The sequence below is a fragment of the Echinops telfairi genome, unplaced genomic scaffold (assembly GCF_000313985.2).
Source record: "Echinops telfairi isolate 266 unplaced genomic scaffold, ASM31398v2 ScPeMD7_7467;HRSCAF=8505_1, whole genome shotgun sequence".
In the NCBI taxonomy this organism is placed as follows: Eukaryota; Metazoa; Chordata; class Mammalia; order Afrosoricida; family Tenrecidae; genus Echinops; species Echinops telfairi.
In genome coordinates this window covers 16114463-16127194 of record NW_022111368.1, presented here as the reverse complement: position 1 = coordinate 16127194, position 12732 = coordinate 16114463, and positions in this window count along the sequence as shown.

Sequence of the window (12732 nt, the reverse complement as noted above, 5' to 3'; positions counted from 1 at the left end):
GGACACACAGAATCCAGGTCAGATAAACCTCTCAGGAACAGAAAGGGTAGTATCGATACCAGGAGGGTAGGGGGAAGGTGGTGGAAGGAGGGGGTAAGACACTGTGGGGGAAGGGAGACAGTGGTCAGTATAAGATATGAAAATAATAATAATTTATCATTTATCAAGGAGTCATGAGGGTGAGATGGGGGAAGGAAGGGTAAAAAGAGGAGCTGATACTGAGGGCTCAAAGAGAAAGTAAATGTTTAGAAAATAATGATGGCAACATGTGTACTAATATGCTTGACAGAATTCATGTATGGATTACTATAAGAGCTGTAAGAGCATCCAATAAAATTATATTTAAATTATAATAATAAGGAAAAGTATGAGTTTATAGGCAGTGGCATCTTGGAAATAAGGGTATAAATATAGCAGGAATAGAAATGATTAGCAATGAACAATATTGCACTGTTTAATTATTACTGTTTAATGATTAGTGATCATATCTCATAATTTTAAATGTTAATATTGTATATGGATTTTGCTAATCCTTGGTTATTCTAGAGCACAGCCCAAGGTATATGTCCTGCCATATTGTTATTAATCAAACATTTTTAGTGAGATATCACACTTATTTATGCAACATTTATCCATATAGCTTAGATTGTATCAGACACTGTCCTAGCCCCTGAATATCAAGTCAGAAGTGACCTTCACTTCCAAGAAATCCATTCTAGTGGGAAGTCAAAAATATAAGTCAGCAATAGCCAAACTTTCTGATAAGACCAGGGAGAAAAAGTAAACACAGTGGCTATGAGAACACAGAGAAGGAAAATCTATTTGGGGAGAGGCACAGGACGACATAACACAGGACATAGGCTGGCTGAGCTGACTGCCTGAGATGCAATCCCCAAAAGAGACCCAAGAAAGGAATGAGATTTTAAAGAGACCGTGTTCCAAATCAACCATTGTGTTAGTCCGGGTAGACTAGAGAAACAAATTCATAAAAATGCATATGTGTATAAGAAAGAGCTTCATATACCAGAGCCATTGAATATTGAGAAGACATCTCAGCCCAGTCCAGATCAAGTCATAAGTCCAATATTAGCCCATATGTCTGATACCACTCTATAAAATCCTCTTCAGACTCATGAAACAACACCGAACGCAGAAAGACCACAGGCCAATGGATATAAAATCTTGTGGATCCAGTGGCGTTGAAAGCATCTTAGCACTGGCCGGGGTCTCCAATTGGTTCCTTCAGCTCCAAGGTTCTGATTGCCATCAGCCTCTCTCCAGGTGTCTTCTCAACAGGGATGTCTCTCAGGGAGTGAGCACAGAGACACTGTGTCTCCTTCCTCCAAAGAGGAAACACAGGAGTTCCCAGAATTCTCAGGAGAAGGTCATGCCCACACAGAGGCCTCATGGACAGGCTAGACTCCACCCCTACACTCTTAATCCTCAAAGTGATACCAGATTACTTAACTACCACAACCATTAATAATTCTAATGTAGGTGGGAAGACAGGGTTGGGAGGGGAAAAAAGAGGAGCTGATACCAAGGGCTCAACTAGAAAGAAAATATTTTGGAAATGATGATTGTAACATAGGTACAAGCACGCTTAATATAATTGAATTACAGATTGTTATAAGATCTGTAAGAGGCCCAAATAAAATGATTAATAGAAAAAAGAATTAGAACATTAGAATTAAAATCTGGAATTTAACAGGAACTTGAAAGCAATATCTTCTTTTTTACCCACAGTCCTCAATTAAGCAGAAACACACGGAGGCTTCTTCTATGGCAACATCAATTGGAGATGTTGGAGAGACACAACGAGGCAAGACAAACATAGTTACCACTCTGTACATTGAGTGATAGTGGATAAACAAGTCAATAAATTAACAGGATAAATTTGACTTGCAATAATGGGTAATATCGCAGAATGACGCAGGGGATTGTCCAGGAAGGCTTCTCTGAAGAACTCAGAGGTGGGACTAGACTTACACATTAATGTGTCAGCAAGTGGGAAGGCACAGGTAGGCTGGGAAGGATCCCGAGCAAACAAAGTGTGTGGCTTGGCCAAGCGCCCCGAATCTGGAGCTCAGGGGAATATGGCCACCAGATGACACGCATGGGAATATCTCCTAAGAACTACTGGAGACATTTCAACAGGAGGGAAGAGCTGCACACCCTGGAAACCAGGAAAACAACTTAAAAGCTACATACACCTGTATGCCTGGCTATCAAAAAATACAGCATCTGGGGTCTTAAAAGCTTAAAGGTAAACAGCCATCCAGCAGGGAAGCAAATAAGCCCACATGGAAGGAGCACATCATGAGGTGTTGAGGGCGTCAGGTATCAGTTAGCAAAAGATCCAAAATAAACAACTATATCGATGTGAACAAGAGGGGAGTGGGGGTTGGAGGGGAGACCCCAAGCCCATCTGTAGAAAATTGGATCTCCCCCCACAGAAGGGTTACAAGGAAGGGATGATTCAACCACCGTGCAATATAGCATGGAGGAAACACACATCAATCCTCTAGTTCCTGAAACCTTCCTCCCCCACTACCATGATCCAGTTCTACCTTACAAATCTGGCTAGACTGGAGAACACACATTGGTACAGATAAGTGCTCTTTGCACATGGAATTCAGGACAGATAAACCCCACAGGAACAGGAGTGTGAGTAGCAATATCCTGAGGGTAGGGGGATGGTCAGGGAGGGGGAAGGGGGAGAAAGGGGGAACGCATCACAAGGTTGGATATATAGCCCTCATCCCCACCCCAAAGGGGAGGAATAACAGAATAAAAGGGAGACAACAGATAATGGAAGATACGAAATAATAATAACAATATATAATTGATCAAGGATTCACAAGGGTAGGACAGTGGGGGAGGGAGGGAAAAAAGAGGAGCTTATACCAAGGGCTCAAGTAGAAAATGTTTTGGAAATGATGATGGCAACATATGTACAAATATGCTTGATACAATCGATGTATGTAATGTTGTAAGAGCTATAAGAGCACCAATAAAATGACTTTTTTTAAAAAGAGAAAGAAAGATATGCTGACCTTGTTCTTTTCTTTGGTTTTCTAAGTCTAGGTCTTTGCACAGTTCGTTATACTATTTGATTTTTTTTCTTTTTGAGCTGCCTCTTAACATGTTCTATTCAGCTCTTTGAATTCATCAGATCATCAATTTGCCTTAGCTACTCTGCAATTAAGAACAAGTTTCAGAGTCTCTTCTGACAGCCACTGTGACCTTCCCTGTCGTTTTCAGGTCCTTTGGCTTTCTCCATGCAGGTGGTCTGGATGTCCTCTCACCGCTCGTCAGGCCTTTTGTCCTGATTGTTCAGTTGTCAAATCCATTCTTCAAATCTTCTAAAACTTCAGGTGGGATCGACTGAATGTTGTATTGCGTTTCTGGGGGACTTGTTTTAGTGTTCTTCAGCTTCAGCCTACACTTACATATGAGCGACTGGCGGTCAGTTCCATAGTCAGCCCAGGGCCTGCGTAGTTGCGGATATTGAGCTTCTTTATTGTCTCTTCCCACAGATGTAGTCAATTTGATATCTGTGTATTCCATCTGGGGAAATCCACGTGTATTGTCATTTGTATAGTTGAAAAAAGGTATTTGCTGTGAACAAGTCATCGGCTTGAGAAATCCTACCGTGCGATCTCTAATTTGTTTCTATGACCACGACCTACTCTTTGATTCCTACTTTTTTGATTCCTACTCTTTGATTCCATCCTCTTTGATTCCAACTTTGCATTCCAATCACCAATGATTACCAATGCATCTTGATTGCATGCTTGACCAATTTCCAACTGAAATCCTTGATAGAATTCTTCAGTTTCTGCATCACTAGCTTTTGAGGTTGGTCCATATAGTTAATAACAGCTGCATTCCTTGAAGGGGGATAGATAGAATCCTATCACAGACAACATTGTACTTCATGATAGATCTGGCAATGTTCTTGACAATGAATGCCAATGCTTTCCTCTTGATTTTGTCATCTCCGGTATAGTAAACAGTATGATTCAAAATGGCCAATACCAGTCCGTTTCAGCTCACTAACACCTACGATATCGATCCATATGTATCCCATATCATTTTTGAAAACTTCCTTTTTTCCTAGCTTCATATTTCCTACATTCCAAGCTCCAATTATTAGTAGATTTTTGCAGGTGTTTTTTCTTACGCTGAGTTCTGCCCCATCAGCAAATGAAGATCATGAAGACTCCACTCCCACAAGCTTTACTTAATTCACGTCACCCTGGGAGATTCTACTTTGAGACAGCAGCTCCTTTCAGTCACATTTTGAGCTCCTTCTGAATGAAGTTCCTTCTGGCACTCTCTCCAGGTTTGCTTCCACTCATTAGGCTTTCAATATTTGACCATGTTTCCATGTTATGCATAAAGTTTCCACAGCTACGCCTTCTAAAGTGGGCAGCAGATTCTTTGTTGTCTGTGCTTAGTCTGGGAGCTCTGCAGACAAGTGTTTCCTTTGGGTGAACCTGCTGGCACAGAAATGCCAGGGGCCTAGCTTGCGGCCTCCCAGCAACACACAAGACACCACAGTGTGACCAACTGAAAGACAAGGGGTGCATGATTCATACATCACCCCCTGCTTCGTATATCTTAACCACTGCAACAGAGGAGGCCTCATCTCAGCTGGGGTCAGTTTATCATATTGAGGAGAGAAAGGGAAGACCAGCCAGTTCCTGCCATATAACAGTGTTCTATGGTCCCCAAATTAAGAGATTCCTACATGATGCTCAGTGAACCTTAATGGAAAGTCTAGTCAGGATATGGAGGGAAGAGGTCAGATGGGTCTTTAAGGAGATGGTTATACCTCTATTGGGGGGAAAAGCAGGTGATGCAAACCCTTCCTAATACTTATAGAGATTCTGAAAGGGAGAGTACTCCTGGTATTATGCTGCTATTTAGGCATTTTGCCCCAGTTTCTATCCAAACAGCCCAGGCAGCCTGCTTTGGACAACTAGTTCTTTAAACACTGTCCTGTCAGGGTGTACTGCATCCTCATAGACCACACCAGAAGGCTGCAATTTGGAAACCCGACTAACCAACTGGGCTGTGTTAAATTCACCCATAGCTGATTTAAGTAACGGCAATATGCTCTTGGACTTAAGGTTGAAACACCTGGTATGAGAAGAGCCAGCTGACTTATATCTCAGAGTTAGAGAGTGTTAGGAGTCACTGATCTTTGTTTGGGTCTCTTGCTCTGAGGGGCCAGATGGATGGTGGCTCGAGAGTACCATATGTTTTTTATTTTAATGCTCTCTCTATTTATTTTTTCTTTATATGACATGTTTTCGTTTAGCAGACATGCTTCTCCCCATGGGAATGAGTATTACTGAAAGTTTTGTCCTATCTCCAACCTTTATTGTTTTTGTGAATAGTGTCCAATCACTTGAGGGATTTTTTTCCTTTACAGGTTAAAAATCCATGTGATTTGGTCTTAAAAGCTGTCCTATGAATGCATATTTTTTAAATAATGTTTTAAATTTTATAACGGTGGCTAACTTAATGAGGCTATCAATAGAACTACAATATATCCCATGGAAATGATTTACAATGTTCCCCAACAAAAAAGGAATGATGTTCTTAAAGTCGACCGGGGACATACATGAACCATGGAAACATGAATGGATTTTGAGTTCACACTTAATCGTAGCCCTAATCTAACGACAATTTATTTTTATGACACATCCCTCCTTGATACCTGCTCTCATGAAGAGATCGTTAAAGATATGATGCTGTAGCAAAAGGTGGTGAGGAGATCAGATCCTGCCTGGCTATCAGAAAGGAGTCTTAAAGGTTTGTCTTAAAATAAGCAGCTCTCCAAGTGCAGTGATATCTAAGTCCCCATGGAAGAAGCACGTCAAGCTGTGTGATTCAAGGATGGTAAATAGAATCTACAAGGTTTCCTAAGAGATCGGATGATGAACATGAAAGGGAGAATGAGCCCAAGTCAATTCCTAGACAGTGCACCTGGATGCATGCTGGTGCCCTTTATTAAATGGGGGATATTTAGGGGAAGGACTCAGATGAGTATAAAGTCAAAGTTTGAAAGGAGGAATAAGCATGTCTTATATGCCAACTTGCTAGCACTAGGACATAGAGGAGAGCGACAAGTGCAACGCCCCTACCCCCGCTGATTGTGGGGTTGAGTGTTCAGCTCTAGAAGAAACTGAGAGGCAGGAAAGTATGGGGTGGATTTGTTCGGCTCCTCTCGGAGTTTGAGCTTGGTGTTGCCTTTGGCTTGCCCTGGAGACAAGTAGCTCCAGCTGTTTGCAGCTGGGACTGGGCAAAGGAGCAAAGGTGGTTGGCGAGATGAGGCTCCACTGTGGTTTCTAGTTGATGTTACTTTCTAGCCTTTCAGAGCACAAACACAGATTTACAACATTTCAAAATGGCAAATCTATCATGCTTCCTAAGTGTTTTAAAATGAATAAATAAATGAGAAAATACAGAGCAAGATTGGACATGACCTTTTGAAACCATTCTGACTGTGTAGTTGTGGCCATTGTTAAGGGGTCCTTGCCTGACCTGATGCGCAGGCATTTTTCCCACATTTCTGGGTCGCTCACAGCAGCGTCGGTAAAGGTCCAGACTTTTCTGATCCACAAAGCTTGATCACCTGCTGGAAGACTAATGGCAAGGTCTTCTCCCCTCCCCTTTGGGGCAGTAGCTGATTGACAATGGCTGGTGCCACTCAGGCACCTCTCTGTTCGGTATATATCTATGGACACAGCTCCCGACTTACAGTATATTTAAATTACAATGAACTGAACTTCTACCTCGTCTTTTTCTTCCATGCATATTAGTGTTAGTAGTATGTATTACATACTATTTTACAGTATGTAATTTGCTGGTATTATCACTCTCAAATGTTCGCCCACATATGTTCAGTTTTAGGGTGTGCTGTTAAAACACTACTGCGTTTTGAAGTGAAAACTTTTATAAAAGTAACTTGTCATAGAGTCATCCAAATTGAACCCTATCCTAAGTCAGGGATTATCTGTACATCTAAATATACCAAGCTAGTTATAAGTTTCTAAGAGACTGATTTGTATTCATTAAAGGTGGATTTTAGAATAACGGAGCAATTTCTTTGAGAATAAATGCTATAAAACAATTTCAAATAATCTTGGCATCATTAAGCAATACTGACAGAACGCTGATTTAGAAAACAGCAGCAGATAAAATGACATTTATCCTTTCAAAAATCTGACACTATTCTTATTTTTAACATGGGTCTTCCACCAGGGGGCACCCTAACTCCTTTCTTCTCCATCCAACCAGTTTAAAACATTTATGACTGGCTCCTCCAAAAAGTTCTAATTCATTTAACTAGAATGATCATTTATCAATCTTATACGCAATTAGAGTCCCTTAATATCATAAGTATGTATCTTTCTGGATAAGGAGGCACAAAATGTGTGTGGTTGTGGATCCCACCATTAAAGGTGGAAGATGGTATCTATTTCTATTACAAAAAAAAAAAACTACTGTGAAAACACATACTTGAAATAATGATGGAAAAATCGTACTATTTAATATAAATTTCTTGAAAAGGATATCTCATGAAAAACTGAAAATTCTGTTTTTTTAAAAAATGGAATCTCCCCACCCCCAACTCCCTTAGATAAGAACAGAGTTTAGCTTTCAATCAATCTAGTCTGAGACTTTTTTTTTTTATCTGAGTGAGTTAGTTAAGTGCTGACTTTCTCCATCCTACATTTAATTAGTAAATCTTTCATATTGCCTCTCTTGAGGATTAACTGTTCTAAATTTGTGACAGTCTTATTTTGTGATCTGTAAGTTGTTTCTCATAGCATTTAGGTTTCCTAAATGCTTTTTATCTAATTAATTTCCCTGGGAAAATATAGTTTTTATTAACTCAAAAATTTTATTTATTTATTTATTTTTGCCAACTCTTTGCCCAAATGAAGATAAAAGGAAGGAAACTAATCCTGGCATATTAGAGAGAAATTCTGGCTTAAACGTTTATGATATCTACTTGATATATAAAAATAAATACTTTGAAATTGAATATGTCCCGCATTAACCATATTTATAGTCAAGTGTAAAGACTGTATTTTAACAGTCTCTAAAAAAGTTGTTATTTATAAACTTTAATACACTTACCAAATGCAATGAGATTTATTTGTACTTTTGATGCTATAGTTCATAATTTAAATCACAAAGTCCTTGAAGTGTTTTGTTTATTTCATTTGCATTCTCTTATCTATAGAGAAATCATTAATTATACCCAATCAATACATTTTTAAATATCTGTTGCTGTCAACTTGATTCCTTTGTAGCAATTCTACATGACAGCCTAGAATTGCCCCGTTGGGTTTACAAAACTAACCCTTATGCATGCAGACCACCTCATCTTTTTCCTGCAGGGCAGTCGCTGGTGCCAACAGTCAGTCTTTCAGTTAGTAACTGTGCCAGTGGGTTGTTTTCCAATCAACTAATTGTTCATTTTTCTTTCATAGAGAATATCATTCTCTTTCATTCTGATAAACTGCCTATGAATTCATTACCTAAAATGATTCACATTCATCACTACAGTTGAGGGGGGAAAGGACTCTAAGCTCACATCAGTATTGAGGACAATAAGGTGGTCAAGGACATATGCTCACCTGTCAAGTTCATATTCCTGGCAAAATTGCAATGGCTTAAGTTGTGTTTGTATATTTTCAGAGGAATTTTATGTGTTGCTTCACATGAATGTACTACTGTCTATTTATATTCTCGACAGTCAGGTATTTTTCTGCCAAAAGACAATTACATCCATTCGAGTGTGTGTTTTCCATTGAGAATTATTAACCTATTTGTCTGGTGACAAAATAAGTTAGGAGCTTAAAAAGAACCCCTCCATCTCCCAGGAGATGTTCATTTCAGTGAAATCCTTACTACAGTCTACTCAAGTTTCTAATCAGCAGGTAAATGCAATGTTTCTGAGGACAAGTTATAGAAACTCTGAAATGAACTTCAGTTTCTAGATCTGGAAAGAAAAAAAACAAACAATGTCTGACTGTTATTGAACCCCATTGAAAGAGATCTATCAACTATTGTTAAAAGTCAATAAAAATTGCAACAACAACAACAACAACAAAACCTCCCAGGAAGCTAGCTACCTTTCAGTTCTTGAATCTCAGTCTCAATAAGACATTGCATACACATGGATTCCTGTGCCTGTGTATGCTTCTTTAAAAACTCAATATTCTCTCGTGGTGTTACAAGAGTATTCACTAAATGGTTTCTCTTTTGGGTCAGGTAAATTTGGAAAGAAAAAAATACAATAAGTATCATTTGTCTGCCTTTTTAGTGTGACTTCAATATTCAAATTATTTACACAATTAAGCTTTTGGATTGTGCATGGCTTGATGGCATCCAATGTTTTCTGCATTAAAAAAATGAGTTGTAAAATAGATAGGTTAAAAGTTCTTTAGCGAGTGATTTCAATCGTTATAAGAAGAACTTCCAGCCTAATGACAGCAATTAGTGGTCCACGTCTGAGGAATTAGCCACTGAAATGTCAGGAGCAGCAGCAGGACAGTATCAGATACTGAGACCCTCGTGAAGAGCAGAGAAATAGTGTCAGCTGTGGTGCCAGAAAATCAGCCTCTCAGGCTGGAAGGCACTCAAAATAACACTGAGGAAGAAGTGCCTTCTCAAAGTGGAATTGACCATAATGACATAAATGGAGCACCATTTCTGAGACTTTCATTGGCTGATGGGGCACAACCCAAACTAAGAAGCAATATCTATGAGCATCTATAAATAATAGGGACTTGGACTATAGGAAGTTATAAATCTAGGAAAACTGAAAGTCATAAAAAATAAAATGAATTGCATAAAGATCTGGATACTAAGCATTAGTGAGCTGAAATGGACGGTGTTGGCCCTTTTCTTTCTTTATTTTAAAAAATAGCTCTAGTGGTATATTATTCTTTGAAAATAGTTCTAATGGTGGTCTATCTAGATAAGATAGGCAGGCTAAGCAATCTGGAGGAGAAAACAAAGCGACTGATAGTTCCAGGGGGGGCATGGGAGGTGGGGAGGCAGGGGAAAGGAAGTGGGTGTTAACAAACCCAGAGACGAGGGAACAACAAGTGATCCAAAATCAATGGTGAGGAGGGTATAGGAGGCCTGGTAGGGCTTTATCAAGGGCAATGTAGCCGAGAACAATTACTGAAACCCAAATGAAGGCTGAACATGATAGTGGAACAGGAGGAAAGTAAAAGGTAATAGAGGAAAGAACTAGGAGGCAAAAGGCATTTATAGAGGTCTAAATACAGGCATGTATATATGTAAATATATTTATATATGAGGATGTGGAAATAGATCTATGTGCATATATGTATAGGTTTAGTATTAAGGTAGCAGATGGACATTGGGCCTCCACTCAAGTACTCCCTCAATGCAAGAACACTTTGTTCTATTAAACTGGTATTCCATGATGCTCACCTTTCTGACACGATTGCTGAAGACAAAGTGGGTGCATAAGCAAATGTGGTGAAGAAAGCGGATGGTGCCTGGTTATCAAAAGATATAGCATCTGGGGTCTTAAAGGTCTGAAGGTAAACAAGTGGCCATTTAGTTGAGAAGCAACAAAGGCAACATGGAAGAAGCACACCATCCTGTGTGATCACTAGGTGTTGATAAGATCAGGTATCAAGCATCATGATCCCAATTCTACCTTACAAATCCAGCTAGACCAGACAATGTACACTGGTACAGATAGGAACTGGAAACACAGGGACCCAGGACATGAACCCCTCAGGACCAGCGGTGAGAGTGGCGATACTGGGAGGGTGGAGGGAAAGTGGGGTACAAAGGGGGAACTGAACACAAAGATCTTCATATAATCCCCTCCTTGGGGGATGGACAACAGAAAAGTGGGTGAAGAGAGACGTTGGACAGTGTAAGACATGACAAAAAAATAATTTATAAATTATCGAGGATTCATGAGGGAGAGGGGATGCGGAGAGGGAGAGAATAAATGAGGAGCTGATACCAAGAGCACAAGTAGAAAGAAAATGTTCTGAGAATAATGATGGCAACAAATGTACTAATGTGCTTGACACAACGGATGGATGGATTGTGATAAGAGTTGTACAAGCCCCCAATAAAATAATTTTTAATTAGTTCTATTGGTATATACTTAAATTGTATATCTTGCAATTTAATCATTCAGTCATATTAAGAAGACTTGTACAATCATCACCATAATCAATTTCAGGACATATTCTTGTACTCAATGGTGTTATCATCTTATTTCCCACAAACTTCCCTGCCATGCCCATAGGTTATTATTAATCCAGTTACTGTTTCTAGAGATTTACATATCCTGAAAATATATAGCGCACTTGCACTGTGTCCGATAGAGTTTATGAGTCAGAATCAACTCAATGGCAGTGAGTTGAGTTCGTTGATGACTTCTCCACTGCAAACCACAAACAAGAAGCAAACAAACAAACACATATGAACAAAACCAAAGACAAAACAAAACAGAGCCAAACCTCAATTGAAAATAAAGGAGAAAATGTTTTTAAAATGAAACAACTTTAAATGGGTCAAAGGGGAGATTTAATGATAAAGTATGCAACCTAACTGCATCTGCTGTAATTGACTTTCAATGCTCTCTATCTCATAGCAAGACTATTTGCAGCCCTGGACTATGGTCGGAGGAGATTCATTGGAGGTTTAATCCATGTGGGAACCCTGCAAATGGATTTCAGCCTTCCAATGTCATCCATAGCCTTCTGAAAATTGAGTGTTCATAATTTAAGCTCTGATACAGTCCCTTCTTCAGATTTGGATCTTAATATTTATAAGCTATGGATCACCCACGCTGATGTGCTTCTTCAATGTGGACTTGGTTGATGCCTTACTTAGCTGGCTGCTTGTTTTAAGACAAGCCTCATACTCATATGGTTAACTATGCCAGTAATGACCAATTCAAGAGGAATGGCATTATATTCATTATCAAATGGGACATTTCAAGATCAATCTGAAAGTTCAATACAGTCTGTGATAGGAAAATCTCCATAAGTCTACAAGAAAAACTGTGTAATGCAATTATTGTTCAATTTTGCTCACCAACAACTAGAGCTGAAAAATGAAAATTCACTGACATCAAATCAACTCTGGCCCCTAGTGGCCCTATAACACAGGGCAGAATTGCCCTGGTGGGTTTCCAAGACCATAATCTTGTCAGGAGTACAAAGCCCCCTTTTTCTCCCATGGAAGATTGGTGGTTTCAAACTGCTAACTACATCATTAACAGCCTTATGTGTAATAAGGAAAAAATTGAAGAATTCTACCAATGTCATCATCTGAAATAAATCAAGATGCATTGATAACTATAGGCAACTGGAATGGGAAAGCCAAAACAAATAATAAATGGAAAATGTGGTCTTGGTGGTACAAATGAAGCTGGAGATTGAGTGGAGATGTCGGACAGTGTAAGATATGACAAAATAATAATAATTTATAAATTATCAAGGGTTCATGAGGGAGGGGGGAACGGGGAAGGGGGGGAAAAAATGAGGACCTAATGCCAGGAGCTTAAGTGGAGAGGAAACGTTTTGAGAATGATGAGGGCAATGAATGTACAAATGTGCTTTACACAATTGATGTGTGTATGGATTATGATAAGAGTTGTCTGAGCCCCTAATAAAATGATTTTTAAAAAACACAGCA